General features: G+C 45.1%; 1 long non-coding RNA gene across 1 annotated transcript; it reads right to left on the bottom strand.

Moving 5' to 3' along the window:
- Window positions 1-4,310: 4,310 nt before the first annotated feature.
- On the bottom strand, window positions 4,311-5,296 carry LOC121563301. The gene is made up of 3 exons (XR_006659943.1): window positions 4,989-5,296; window positions 4,463-4,516; window positions 4,311-4,378 (listed from the first exon to the last, which is right to left on the bottom strand). It is a non-coding gene; the product is annotated as an uncharacterized LOC121563301 (long non-coding RNA).
- Window positions 5,297-13,657: the final 8,361 nt, after the last annotated feature.

Below are 13,657 nucleotides of genomic sequence, written 5' to 3'. Positions count from 1 at the left end.
CCCCAACAACTACAATGATTCAGTAGATCAATAATGTTACAGTACTCTAGCATGTCTCACAGCTGCTTATGCTGACAAAACATGTTAGTGAATAGGTCAAATTTAGCTTTGTGATGCTCATTTAAACTTCCTGTCTTGTTCAGCTTCAGAACAACAGTAAATATGTCACTTGAAACATAGTTTTTTGGTAATTCATTACACAAAAGAGAAGAAAAACAAAAGTACAAATTCATATACACAATATTTTTCATTGGCAGATAAATTAAATAGGCTTAAATTAAGCCTTAATGGCTATTAATGACTAAAATAACTAATCTAGTTTTAAAATACAATTTAATAAACAAAAAGTATCCACCCAAACTAATGGTGAAAACTGATCATCACACCATCTCTGTCTGACACATGTTGTGTCTACTAGCTCATTCCCACAGAAAACTGCAGAGGGAAGCAAAACAACCCAGTCAACCATCAGACTCCATTGTGAGACGCCTCACAGAGGATATTCAACCCTAAGGGCAAATCCAAGGTAATCTCAATATCTTTACAATAGAAGCTAACAAAACACACCAAAACTGACAAGGCGCACACTGATCAATAAAGTAAAGAGAGGCTATGGTAATATTTTATGTATCATTAAGGAAAATGTTGGGAAATGTCAAAGATAAAATATAGTAAACATGATTGACATTTTATAATCCAGATGCATGTCTAAATAAGGAATATAGCCAATACAGTGTGTAAACATGCTTTAATGAATGTATGTATTTTATTTTTTAAAGTGTCTGAGCCACGTCACCAATATAATGAGATAAGGGGAAGAGGCCCCATATAGAAAAGCGCCCATGGCCGTTTGGAGTAAACAACATGTGTTATTGGACTTTGAAAGATAATAGTGGCGTGGCAGTTAAAGATGTTAATCAGTTAACTTAAGGGAAGTAGCTTTGTATGCTATGTAAACATGACTATGCATTTGTGTGTGTATAAAAGAGATTTCTGAGTCAGAGAGAGACAGTTGCTCCATGGAGCAAGCTCGGCTTTATTATGCAATAAAGTCTAATTTTTGGATTCACAAGCTCCAGTTTCTTGAGAGATATTTCTGAGTTGACTACATTTGAGTCAAATATTTCTACGACAAGGCTAACTTTCTATAATGTTCCCTTTCCTCTGCACAGTTCTCTCACAGTGAGAAACAATAGGATTACAATAGAGTGTGCTATGATTTCTTGAGAATTAAGTGATGAAATGATTTTAATCTTAGCTAGTCAGACAACTGATGAGGATTCTCACATTTATGTGGCCATGTTGAGAGAAACTCTTCCAACAGTCAGAGCAGGAGTACCAGATCCCTTGATATTTTACAGCTCTTCCCACAATCAGAGCAGGGAAATAGATTATCTCCTGTGTGTATTTTTAGGTGTATTTTTTAGCTTTGATAAAATTGGGAAAATCTCCTCACAATGTGGGCAGTGGTGAGACCTCTTAGCTCTGTGATCTTCCTGCTGTTGTTCTCTGGATGTAAAGAATGTCTCAACATGGTCTCATGTGTGAACAACATCAGAAGAACCAGTCAGTTGGTGTGATTTACATCAATCACATTTATTTTATAAAGCCCTTTTTACATCAGCAGTTGTCACAGAGTGCTTTACAGATACCCTAACCTAACGTATCAGGCGTAAAAGAAACGCCTAAACCAGGTCCACAGAAACCAGAAGCTTCCGGTTTTCAGGCTTTGCCTTCCTCTCTGCCTTTTCCCTGAAACACGGATGCTTCCGGTGTTTGTTGACTCCGCTGAGGGTGCAGGTACCGATACTACAACCCCAAAGAGCAAGCAATGCAGAAGCACAGTGGCTAGGAAAAACTCCCTAGAAGGAAGGAACCTAGGAAGAAACCTAGAGAGGAACCAGGCTCTGAGCAGTGGCCAGTCCTCTTCTGGCTGTACTGGGTAACAAATGACTTAATATAAGTATGCTGCACAATACAGGGGAATAAAACTATTCTAAAGTGTTACGAGCCATATCATCCTCCACTCACTATCACAAGGGTTAGTAACCATCAGGGTTGGGGTCAATTCCATATCAATTCACATTTTTAAATTTGACTAATTCAGCAGACACTCTTATCCAGAGTGACTTACAATAGTGCATTCATCTTAAGATAGCTAGGTGAGACAACAACGCATCACAATCGAATCAATTACATTTTCTAGGGTGCAGAAAGGGAGTAGAGTAGGGTCGTAAAGATGGTAGGTTGGAGGAGAGATGGAGAGAAAAGGAAACAAAGTAGGGGTCAGAGACTTGGAGGGGGGTTGCAGTGAGATTAGTAGGAGAACAGCCTCTAGTGAAGATGGGGTCAAGCAGTGGGAGGGGACTGGGAAAGGGTGAGGTCAAAAGAGGAAAGGTGTTTCCAGTAAACCAATGTTCCTGATTGAAAAACATTTAAGAGAATTGGAATTAGAATGACAGTGTACTTCCTGAATTGACTGGAATTTTAATGGAATTGACACCAACCCTGGCAACTACACAGACTCATTTCATAGAACTTCAAAACACTGGCAGCTTAAATAGGTATTTTTATTTATTTATTTGTATACCATTTTTATTTTATGGGGGGGTAGATCAGCTTTAATATTGCAGATAGATTGTAACTTCCATCAATCTAATTGTCTGCATCACTTCCAATCCCCCATTTTTTTCACATACATATATATACAGTGGGGGAAAAAAGTATTTAGTCAGCCACAAATTGTGCAAGTTCTCCCACTTAAAAAGATGAGAGAGGCCTGTAATTTTCATCATAGGTACACGTCAACTATGACAGACAAAATGAGAAGAAAAAAATCCAGAAAATCAAATTGTCTGATTTTTTATGAATTTATTTTCAAATTATGGTGAAAATAAGTATTTGGTCAATAACAAAAGTTTATCAATACTTTGTTATATACCCTTTGTTGGCAATGACACAGGTCAAACGTTTTCTGTAAGTCTTCACAAGGTTTTCACACACTGTTGCTGGTATTTTGGCCCATTCCTCATGCAGATCTCCTCTAGAGCAGTGATGTTTTGGGGCTGTCGCTGGGCAACACGGACTTTCAACTCCCTCCAAAGATTTTCTATGGGGTTGAGATCTGGAGACTGGCTAGGCCACTCCAGGACCTTGAAATGCTTCTTACGAAGCCACTCCTTCGTTGCCCGGGCGGTGTGTTTGGGATCATTGTCATGCTGAAAGACCCAGCCACATTTCATCTTCAATGCCCTTGCTGATGGAAGGAGGTTTTCACTCAAAATCTCACGATACATGGCCCCATTCATTCTTTCCTTTACACGGATCAGTCGTCCTGGTCCCTTTGCAGAAAAACAGCCCCAAAGCATGATGTTTCCACCCCCATGCTTCACAGTAGGTATGGTGTTCTTTGGATGCAACTCAGCATTCTTTGTCCTCCAAACACGACGAGTTGAGTTTTTACCAAAAAGTTATATTTTGGTTTCATCTGACCATATGACATTCTCCCAATCCTCTTCTGGATCATCCAAATGCACTCTAGCAAACTTCAGACGGGCCTGGACATGTACTGGCTTAAGCAGGGGGACACGTCTGGCACTGCAGGATTTGAGTCCCTGGCGGCGTAGTGTGTTACTGATGGTAGGCTTTGTTACTTTGGTGCCAGTTCTCTGCAGGTCATTCACTAAGTCCCCCCGTGTGGTTCTGGGATTTTTGCTCACCGTTCTTGTGATCATTTTGACCCCATGGGGTGAGATCTTGCGATCCCCCAGATCGAGGGAGATTATCAGTGGTCTTGTATGTCTTCCATTTCCTAATAATTGCTCCCACAGTTGATTTCTTCAAACCAAGCTGCTTACCAATTGCAGATTCAGTCTTCCCAGCCTGGTGCAGGTCTACAATTTTGTTTCTGGTGTCCTTTGACAGCTCTTTGGTCTTGGCCATAGTGGAGTTTGGAGTGTGACTGTTTGAGGTTGTGGACAGGTGTCTTTTATACTGATAACAAGTTCAAACAGGTGCCATTAATACAGGTAACGAGTGGAGGACAGAGGAGCCTCTTAAAGAAGAAGTTACAGGTCTGTGAGAGCCAGAAATCTTGCTTGTTTGTAGGTGACCAAATACTTATTTTCCACCATAATTTGCAAATAAATTCATAAAAAATCCTACAATGTGATTTTCTGATTTTTTTTTCCCTCAATTTGTCTGTCATAGTTGACGTGTACCTATGATGGAAATTACAGGCCTCTCTCATCTTTTGAAGTGGGAGAACTTGCACAATTGGTGGCTGACTAAATACTTTTTTTCCCCACTGTACCTTTAATGTATCCAGCAGGCATCTCAGAAGCCACAGGCTCATCAAGCAGGGATGGCAGCTCTTGGTCTAAAATAGAAGAACAAATCATGCTGTTATTTAAACTTTCTACATTTACGATTTCGAGATCAATATCTTGATGGCTAAAGAAACCTGATTCTGATGCTCTGTCTTGGCCAGCTTCTTCCTGGCTGCCACTTGGACTAACTGAGAAAACAGAAGGAAAAACATGAAGACATACTTTGCTTTTGAAACTGGCACAGAACCAAACGTGAAGGGATGTCAGTCAGGAGCTCAGTTCGAAGGTTAATGAATCCCAACAAAAATAAATGCTAAGCATAATTTATTTATTTATTATGCTTTTAGTTTGATGGCAAATCCATACAGATATTTACAAACATGGCATCACACTTGTGTTTTACCCCAGAAGAATATGGTGATTTCACTACTGTTGTAAATACAAGTTTCACCCATACACAGCACCACAACTATTTGGAAAGTTCTAACAGTATGCACAAAGTAGTGAAATGACTTTAAATAAGCTAATATGCAAAACTATGATGGTAATTGTATTATTTTGAATGGCTTTGAAAGGTTTGTAAAGCTATAATACTTCATACAATTCAATTGTTTACCCTAAAACTAATTGTTTACCCTAAAACTACAACCAGACACTTACTGTCGCTCTGGCTTGAGGTGGCACATGGCCTCAAGTCCTCTGCATCTGCAACTTCAGAGAATATCACAGATGTCAAACCGTTACCACATTTATAGTACACACTTAACAGATTTTCCTGTTCATCCCATACAGTTGGTAGGAAAAGAACTTTGAGAAAGTAGGCTTGTTTATCAGACTTGAACCATTATGTACCTTGTTGTAGGGTCTTTTCAAAGACACTGGCTCTTGAAGTTACTAGGATAGCCACATTAGCAGCTAATTAGCGTTTCATTTTTGGGGGGTAAATGCAGGTGAATATATTGATCAAAGTCACCTTGTCCTAGAGAGATTTACACTGTTATCAAGACGTTACGCCAGGGTAAGCCTATCTTCCACCCAATGTAAAGCTGGGATATATAAGATTTTCGTTGTTATTCTGTCCCTCTGTCACAAGCTGGGCTTGAACTCAGGTCTCAGATGTGGAGAGTTGGGTGTTCTACCCCTAAGCCACAGAGGAGGTATAGTAGGACCCAAACGAAACACCCAAGGCAATACTCCAGGCAAAGTAGATTTAATATAAAAAAAGGTATTTCTTTGCACTTCAAAAAATAATCCAACAAAAGTTATTCTCAGAAAGAGGTATACTAACAGAGGTACAGTAAACAAAACAGGAGGACAAAACAAAATAACTCCACGAGGGGAGAAAAACAAAATAAAGATAACTTAGAAAAGCTTACTCGGAAAGACTCTGTGGGACACAGCAGGAGACACATAGCCAGGACTCAAAAACCAAGTGAGGAACAAGGGGAAAAAACACAGCTAAAATACTCTAGGGGAAACAAGGCACAGGTGACCTGGATAAAGCTAATAAGGACACACGAGGAAGAACTAAGGCAGAGGGGAACACAGATGACCTCTAGAGGCCCGGAGACAAACAGGAGGCAGGAAGCTGACAGGACCCCCTCCTCTAGGAACGACTCCTGACGTTCCTTCCAGAACACCCTGGCCTCAGGGTGCGAAACTCTCGGATCAAACCTGGGTCCAGGATGTCCTTGGCTGGAACCCAGGAGCGCTCCTCTGGCCCGTAGCCCTCCCAGTCCACCAGATACTGCTGAGAGTTCTGGACCCTCCGGGAGTCCAGTATCCGGCGCACTGTGTAGGCTGGCTGGCCGTCAATGATCCTGGGAGGTGGCGGGGTCTGCGTGGGGGCAAAGGGAGAAGACAAGACAGGTTTTAGTAGTGAAACATGGAAAGTGGGGTTAATTCTAAGGGAGCGAGGGAGAACCAAACGATAAGAAACAGGGTTAACTTTTCTTGCTATGCGGAAAGGGCCGATGTATTTCTGGGAAAGCTTCTTGGATTCGACCCGGAGGGGCAGGTTCTTGGTGGCCAACCAAACTCTCTGACCAGCTCGGAAACTAGGGGCATCCGGCGGCGGCGATTAGCCTGACTTTGGTATCTCTGGGAGGTCCGAAGGAGGGTACGCCTGGCCTTCTTCCAGGTCCGCCTACAGCATTGGACAAAGCGCTGGGCCGAGGGAACACCAACTTGCGCCTCTTCCTCTGGAAATAATGGAGGGGTGTATCCGAACTGGCATTCGAAGGGGGACAATCCGGTGGCTGAGGACTGGAGGGTGTTGTGGGCATATTCAGCCCAAATGATATAGATGGCCCAAGACGTGGGATTACTGGCCGCCATACACCGCAGGGTGGGCTCCAGATCCTGATTAATCCGTTCCGTTTGGCCATTAGACTCTGGATGGAACCCAGACGATAGGCTGGCTGTGGCCCCAATAAGCCTGCAGAAGGCCCCCCAAAACCGGGACGAGAATTGGGGACCTCGGTCGGAGACAACGTCCAGGGGAATTCCAAATATCCGGAAGACATGGTTCATGAGGAGCTCAGCAGTCTCCTTGGCCGAGGGCAGCTTGGGCAGGGGAATAAACCGGGCAGCCTTAGAGAACCGGTCTACAACCACTAGGATGACTGTGTTGCCCTGGGATGGAGGAAGTCCCGTAACAAAGTCCAGAGAAAGGTGTGACCATGGCCTGCGAGGAACAGGTAAGGGATGGAGCAGTCCCTGGGGTCGCTGACGTGTCGACTTTCCCTGGTTGCACACAGGGCAGGCCCCAACATAGACCTGCACGTCCTTCTTGATGGACGGCCACCAAAACCGCCGCTGGAGGAATTCCAGTGTGCGAGCACTACCCGGATGGCATGTCAAGGGCGACTCATGACCCCACTGCAAGACGCGGGCCCGAACAGAGAGAGGAACGTACAGGCGTCCGGCAGGACCACACGCCTGGATCGGGCTCATGGACAAGGGGCCTCTCGTACCCCTCTTTCTAGTTCCCACTGAAGAGGTGCGACGATCCTAGACCTCGGAATAATCGATGCCAAGGGCTTCTCTTGTACCTCGGGAGAATAGGCTCGAGACAGGGCATCCGGCTTGACGTTCTTGGTGCCAGGTCTGTAAGACAGGAGAAACTGGAATCGATTAAAAAAAAGGGACCATCGTGCTTGCCGAGGGTTCATCCGCTTTGCCTGTTGGAGATATTCCAGGTTCTTGTGGTCTGTGAGAACCTGGAAAGGATGCTGAGCCCCCTCAAGCCAATGGCGCCACTCTTCCAAGGCCAGTTTTACCGCAAGCAACTCTCGATCCCCCACGTGGTAGTTGCGCTCGGCCTCAGACAGGCGGCGAGACATGAAGGCACAAGGGTGTAATCTCCCATCCTCACCCCTCTGTGACAGGACGGCTCCCACCCCCACCTCTGAGGCGTCCACCTCCACCACGAAAGGCCTTTCTGGGTCAGGGATCACCAGAATCGGAGCAGAAGTGAAGCGGCGCTTGAGATCCTCGAAGGCCCCTGCTGCTTCCGGACCCCAGTGAATCTTGGTCCCTCCTCCCTTGGTAAGCGTCGTCAAGGGGACTACCACAGAGCTGAAATTCTTAATGAACTTCCGATAGAAGTTAGAAAAGCCAATGAACCGTTGAACCTCCTTGACCGTGGCAGGTGTGGGCCAGCTGTGGACCGCTTTGACCTTCTTGGGATCCATCTCTAGGTGGCCGGGAGTGACAATAAACCCGAGAAACTGAGTCTGGGAAACATGAAATTCACACTTCTCAGGTTTAACGTAGAGGTGATTGTCAAGGAGCCTCTGGAGAACCCTGCTAACATGCCCCTCATGCTCCTTCAGTGACCTCGAGAAGATGAGGATATCGTCCAGGTACACGAAGACGAACAGATTAAGCATATCCCGGAGAACATCATTAATCAGGGCTTGGAATACTGCGGGGGCATTGGTGAGCCCGAACGGCATCACCCGATATTCATAGTGCCCCGTGGGCGTGTTGAATGCCGTCTTCCATTCGTCTCCTGGCCGGATCCGCACGAGATGGTAAGCATTGCGGAGATCCAGTTTAGTAAAAATGGAAGCCCCTTGAAGCAGCTCAAAAGCAGTGGCCATGAGAGGAAGGGGGTTCGATTCCGAACCGTGATCTTGTTGAGTCCCCGGTAATCAATACAAGGCCTAAGACCCCCGTCTTTCTTTTCAACAAAAAAGAAGCCCGCCCCAGCCGGGGAAGTAGAGGCACAGATGAGACCGGCTGCCAAGGACTCCTTAATGTAGGTGTCCATAGCTGAGTGCTCGGGGAGGATAAGGAAAAGATCCGACCTCTAGGAGGGCAGCAACCAGGGAGTAGATCAATGGCACAGTCATACGTGCGGTGAGGCGGTAAGGAAGTAGCCCGGGACTTGCTGAACACTGCCTTGAACCGATGGTAAACACTGGGGACTCGGGAGACGTCAACAGACTCTTGAAACTGGGTACTAGGGGCTGAGGGACTCTGAAGCATGCAGGTGAGTTGGCAAGTGGGACCCCAGCTTAGAATGGTGCCAGTAGGCCAGTCGATCTGGGGATTATGTCTGCATAGCCAAGGGTGACCCAGGATAATAGGATACTCGGGGAGTCAATGAGATAGAAGGTCTCCTCCTGCTGGTGTTGAAAGATGGTAAGTCGCAGGGACTGAGTCGCCTCTGTAACCTTTCCTGGTTCCAGAGGTCTGCCATCTAAGGCTGTAACTGCCTGGGGTTGAGGAAGTAGTTGGGTAGGGATCTTAAGTTCCTTAGCCAAGGTTAAATCCAGGAAATCACCTGCGGCACCGGAATCGATCATTGCCTGGACCCGATGCTGGTGGCCCTTCCAGGACAGAGTGGCTGGAATAGCTAAGACAGCGTTAATAGGAGGAGCTCTAATTTTCCCCATCACAGCCCTCCTGTAGCTAGGCGGGGACAGGCGTTTCCCGAAAGCTCGGGGCAAGTGGAGCGAAAGTGGCCGGCAACCCCGCAGTAGAGGCACCGACGCTCCCTCATGCGACGTTCCCTTTCGTTGGGAGAAAGCCTGGAACGGCCTAACTGCATGTTCTCCGGGGAATCCTGGAGCAGTTCAGGAGCCGGGGAAGCTCTGAATGACGGAGCCCAAACAGGAGAAACAGAGCTGCTCAGAGGAACTTGGGACTGAGACACCTGGCGGCGAGCCGTTCTCCGCTCTCTTAGACGATTGTCCAGGCGGATGGCCAAGGCTATGAGGGACCTCGAGATCCCCAGCTGGTTCTCGGGTGGCTAACTCATCTTGAAGGGGCTCAGATAACCCTCCCTGAAAACAGACCCTCAGCGCTTCATCATTCCATCCGCTCCTTGCTGCTATGGTCCGGAATTCAATGAAAAAATCTGCCGTGCTCTGGGGACCTGACGGAGAGACAGTAGGCGCTCGGAAGCTTCCCGCCCACTGACAGGATGATCGAACACCCGCTTGAACTCTTCTACAAATGCAGCGTAGGAGTCACAACAGGCCTCCTGGGACTGCCACACCGCAGAGGCCCAGGAGAGCGCCTTGTCTGAAAGAAGGGTAATGATGTAGGCAATCTTGGAACGGTCTGTGGGAAAACTTGAGGGTTGGAGCTCGAAGGTGAGGGAGCATTGGGTGAGGGAACCCTGGCAAGAGCTTGGATCCCCAGAAAAGGGCTTGGGAGGTGGTAGTCGGGGCTCCGCCGATGGAGAAGGCCTGTCGTCACTGGGGGGTGACCTGGAGTAAGGGGACGGACCAGGGAGGCGTTCAAAGAGCTGGCGGAGGGAACTCATCATATCGGCCAGGAGTTGAGAATGACTAGCCATCAGCTCTTCCTGTCGGCTGAGAACGGCTTCATGGCGCTGGAAAGATGCCTCATGTCGAGCGATCACCGCCAACAGGTCCTTGGAACTGAGTGTTTCTGAGACCATGATTGACTTGGTTTTTCTGTCACAAGCTGGGCTTGAACTCAGGTCTCAGATGTGGAGAGTTGGGTGTTCTACCACTAAGCCACAGAGGAGGTATAGTAGGACCCAAACGAAACACCCAAGGCAATACTCCAGGCAAAGTAGATTTAATATAAAAAAAGGTATTTCTTTGCACTTCAAAAAATAATCCAACAAAAGTTATTCTCAGAAAGAGGTATACTAACAGAGGTACAGTAAACAAAACAGGAGGACAAAACAAAATAACTCCACGAGGGGAGAAAAACAAAATAAAGATAACTTAGAAAAGCTTACTCGGAAAGACTCTGTGGGACACAGCAGGAGACACATAGCCAGGACTCAAAAACCAAGTGAGGAACAAGGGGAAAAAACACAGCTAAAATACTCTAGGGGAAACAAGGCACAGGTGACCTGGATAAAGCTAATAAGGACACACGAGGAAGAACTAAGGCAGAGGGGAACACAGATGACCTCTAGAGGCCCGGAGACAAACAGGAGGCAGGAAGCTGACACCCTCACTGTTCAAATAAACCTACCATTAAAATTATAGACTGATCATTTCTTTGTCAGTGGGCAAACGTACAAAATCAGCAGGGAATCAAATACTTTTCTCCCTCACTGTAAGATACCCCGTTAAAAAATAAATAATCTAAAATGTGAAGTTTTGTCACACAACACAATGCCCAGTGGTGTAAAGTACTTAAGTAAAAATACTTTAAAGTACTACTTAAGTCGTTTTTTGGGTATCTGTACTTTACTTTACTATTTCTACTTTTGACAACTTTTACTTCACTACATTCCAAAAGAAAATGATGTACTTTTTACTCCATACATTTTCCCTGACACCTAAAAGTACTTGTTACATTTTGAATGCTTAGGACAGAAAAATTGTCAAATTCACGTAATTATCAAGAGAAAATCTCAGTGTTGGTGTGCCCCTGGCTATCCATAAATACAATTTTAAAAATAAAATGGTGTCGTCTGGTTTACTTAAAATTAGGAATTTGAAATTATTTATACGTTTACTTTGACTTTTGATAATAAAGTATATTTTAGCAATTACATTTACTTTTGATACTTAAGTATATTTAAAACCACATACTTATAGACTTTTACTCAAGTAGTATTTTACTGGGTGTATTTCAGTTTTACTTGAGTCATTTCTTATTAAGGTATCTTTACTTTTACTCAAGTATGACAATTGGGGGCTTTTTCTACCACTGACAATGCCACAGATGTCTCAAGTTTTGAGGGAGCATGCAATTGGCATGCTGACTGCAGGAATGACCACCAGAGCTGTTGCCAGATAATTTAATGTAATTTCTCTACCATAAGCCACCTCCAACTTTGTTTTAGAGAATTTGGCAGTATGCCCAACCAGCCTCACAACTGGTGACCACTGTGTATGGCGTTGTGTGGGCGTGTGGTTTGCTGATGTCAATGTCGTGAACACAGTACCCCATGTTCGTGTCAGGGTTATGTTATCGGCAGGCATAAGCTACGGAGAAGGAACAAAATTGCATTTTATCAATGGTACCATGACAAGATCCTGAGGCCCATTGTCCTGCCGACATCACGTCATGTTTCAGCATGATAATGCACGGCCCAATGTCACAAGGATCTGTACACAATTCCTGGAGGCTGAAAATGTCCCAGTTCTTCCATGTCCAGCATACTCACCAGACATGTCACCCATTGAGCATGTTTGGGAGGGCTGGATCGACGTGTACCACAGCTTGTTCCAGTTCCTGACAATATACAGCAACTTCACACAGCCACTGAAGAGGAATGAGACAACATTCCTCAGGCTCCCGAGGGGCTCAGCGGTCTAAGGCACTGCATCTCAGTGCTTGAGATGCAGTGACTTAGATTCCAGGCTATCACAACCGGCCGTGATTGGGAGTCCCACAGGGCAGCGCACAATTGGCCCAGCGTTGTCCGGGTTTGGCTGGTGTAGGCAGTCATTGTAAATAAGAATTTGTTCTTAACTGACTTGCCTATCTAAATAAAGGTTAAAAAATAAACTATCAACAGATTGATCAACTCTATGCAAAGTAGAAGTGTCCTGGAGGAGGCAGCGGCAGATACTCTGTTCTCATGTAATGGGGTAGGGCCCAGTGATGCCAATTTAGCAATTTTGTTGCTAGATTTAGCTACTTTTCAGACTACCCTGGCAACTTTTCTTTCAAACAGCACCTAGCAACACATTTAACTACTTTAAAAAACTTATTCGGAACTTTTAGCAACTTTTGAAAAGTGACTAAAACGCTAAAATGCACACATTTTCTCTCTAAATGACACAAAAACGATTTTCTCTGTCACACACTCAGTCACAACACACGTGCCTGGCTGCAAAAGTGCATTGTGAGTGACGTCAGCAGCAGGCGCTCAGCTCGTGCACAGGCAGCAGCAGGCCACCCAAGCAGCACAACAACCTGGAGAGAGCTGGAGAGAGATGCCTAGCGCACACATCATTATTTGAGTTAAGTTGCTTGTTCAATAAGATATCATATATACCTTGTTATTAGGCTTGTACCTATAATTGTTGATCAGTCAGGTAGCATGTTAACTAACAACCAATACACTGCTTGAGACTATAATTGTTCAGAATGTGTAGGTTTACTAGTTAATAAGAAAATAAATCAAATGTAATTGTTCAATAATATGTAATGTGTAATTGTTCAATAATTAAATGTGTTATGTTTAAAAATAAAAATATCTGATCATCAGTGTCCTGAGTGGCGCAGTGGTCTAAGGCACTGCATCGCAGTGCTAACTGTGCCACTAGAGATCCTGGTTCGAATCCAGGCTCTGTACCGGGAGACTCATGGGCGGCGCACAATTGGCCCAGCGTCGTCCAGGGTAGGGGAAGGAATGGCCGGCAGGGATGTAGCTCAGTTGATAGAGCATGGCGTTTGCAACGCCAGGGTTGTGGGTTCGATTCCCACGGGGGGCCAGTATAAAAAAAATAAAAAAACATGTATTCACTAACTGTAAGTTGCTCTGGATAAGAGCGTCTGCTAAATGACTAAAATGTAATAAAATGTGTTGTGTTTATATTACTAATACAAATATGTGATAATAAACAAACAAATCTAAACTAACAAATGTCAAATCATATTTGTTGCCGAGATGGCCAGTCAATTTTAGTAATTATTTCACATAATGACCCAATTTTACGTTATTACGTAATGTCTTCATCACGCAATAACAGGCAGGGGGAGGCAGGTAGCTTAGTGGTTAAGAGCGTTGTGCCAGTAACCGAAAGGTCGCTGGTTTTAATCCCCGAGCCAACTAGGTGAAAAATCTGTCGATGTGCCCTTGAGCAAGGCACTTAACCCTACTTGCTCCTGTAAGTCGCTCTGGATAAATGACTAAAAAAAACAAAAAACAAAAA

Source organism: Coregonus clupeaformis, unplaced genomic scaffold (assembly GCF_020615455.1).
Source record: "Coregonus clupeaformis isolate EN_2021a unplaced genomic scaffold, ASM2061545v1 scaf2029, whole genome shotgun sequence".
Taxonomy (NCBI): Eukaryota; Metazoa; Chordata; class Actinopteri; order Salmoniformes; family Salmonidae; genus Coregonus; species Coregonus clupeaformis.
Note: the sequence above shows the minus strand (reverse complement) of the source record. Positions and strands in the feature narration are given on the sequence as shown.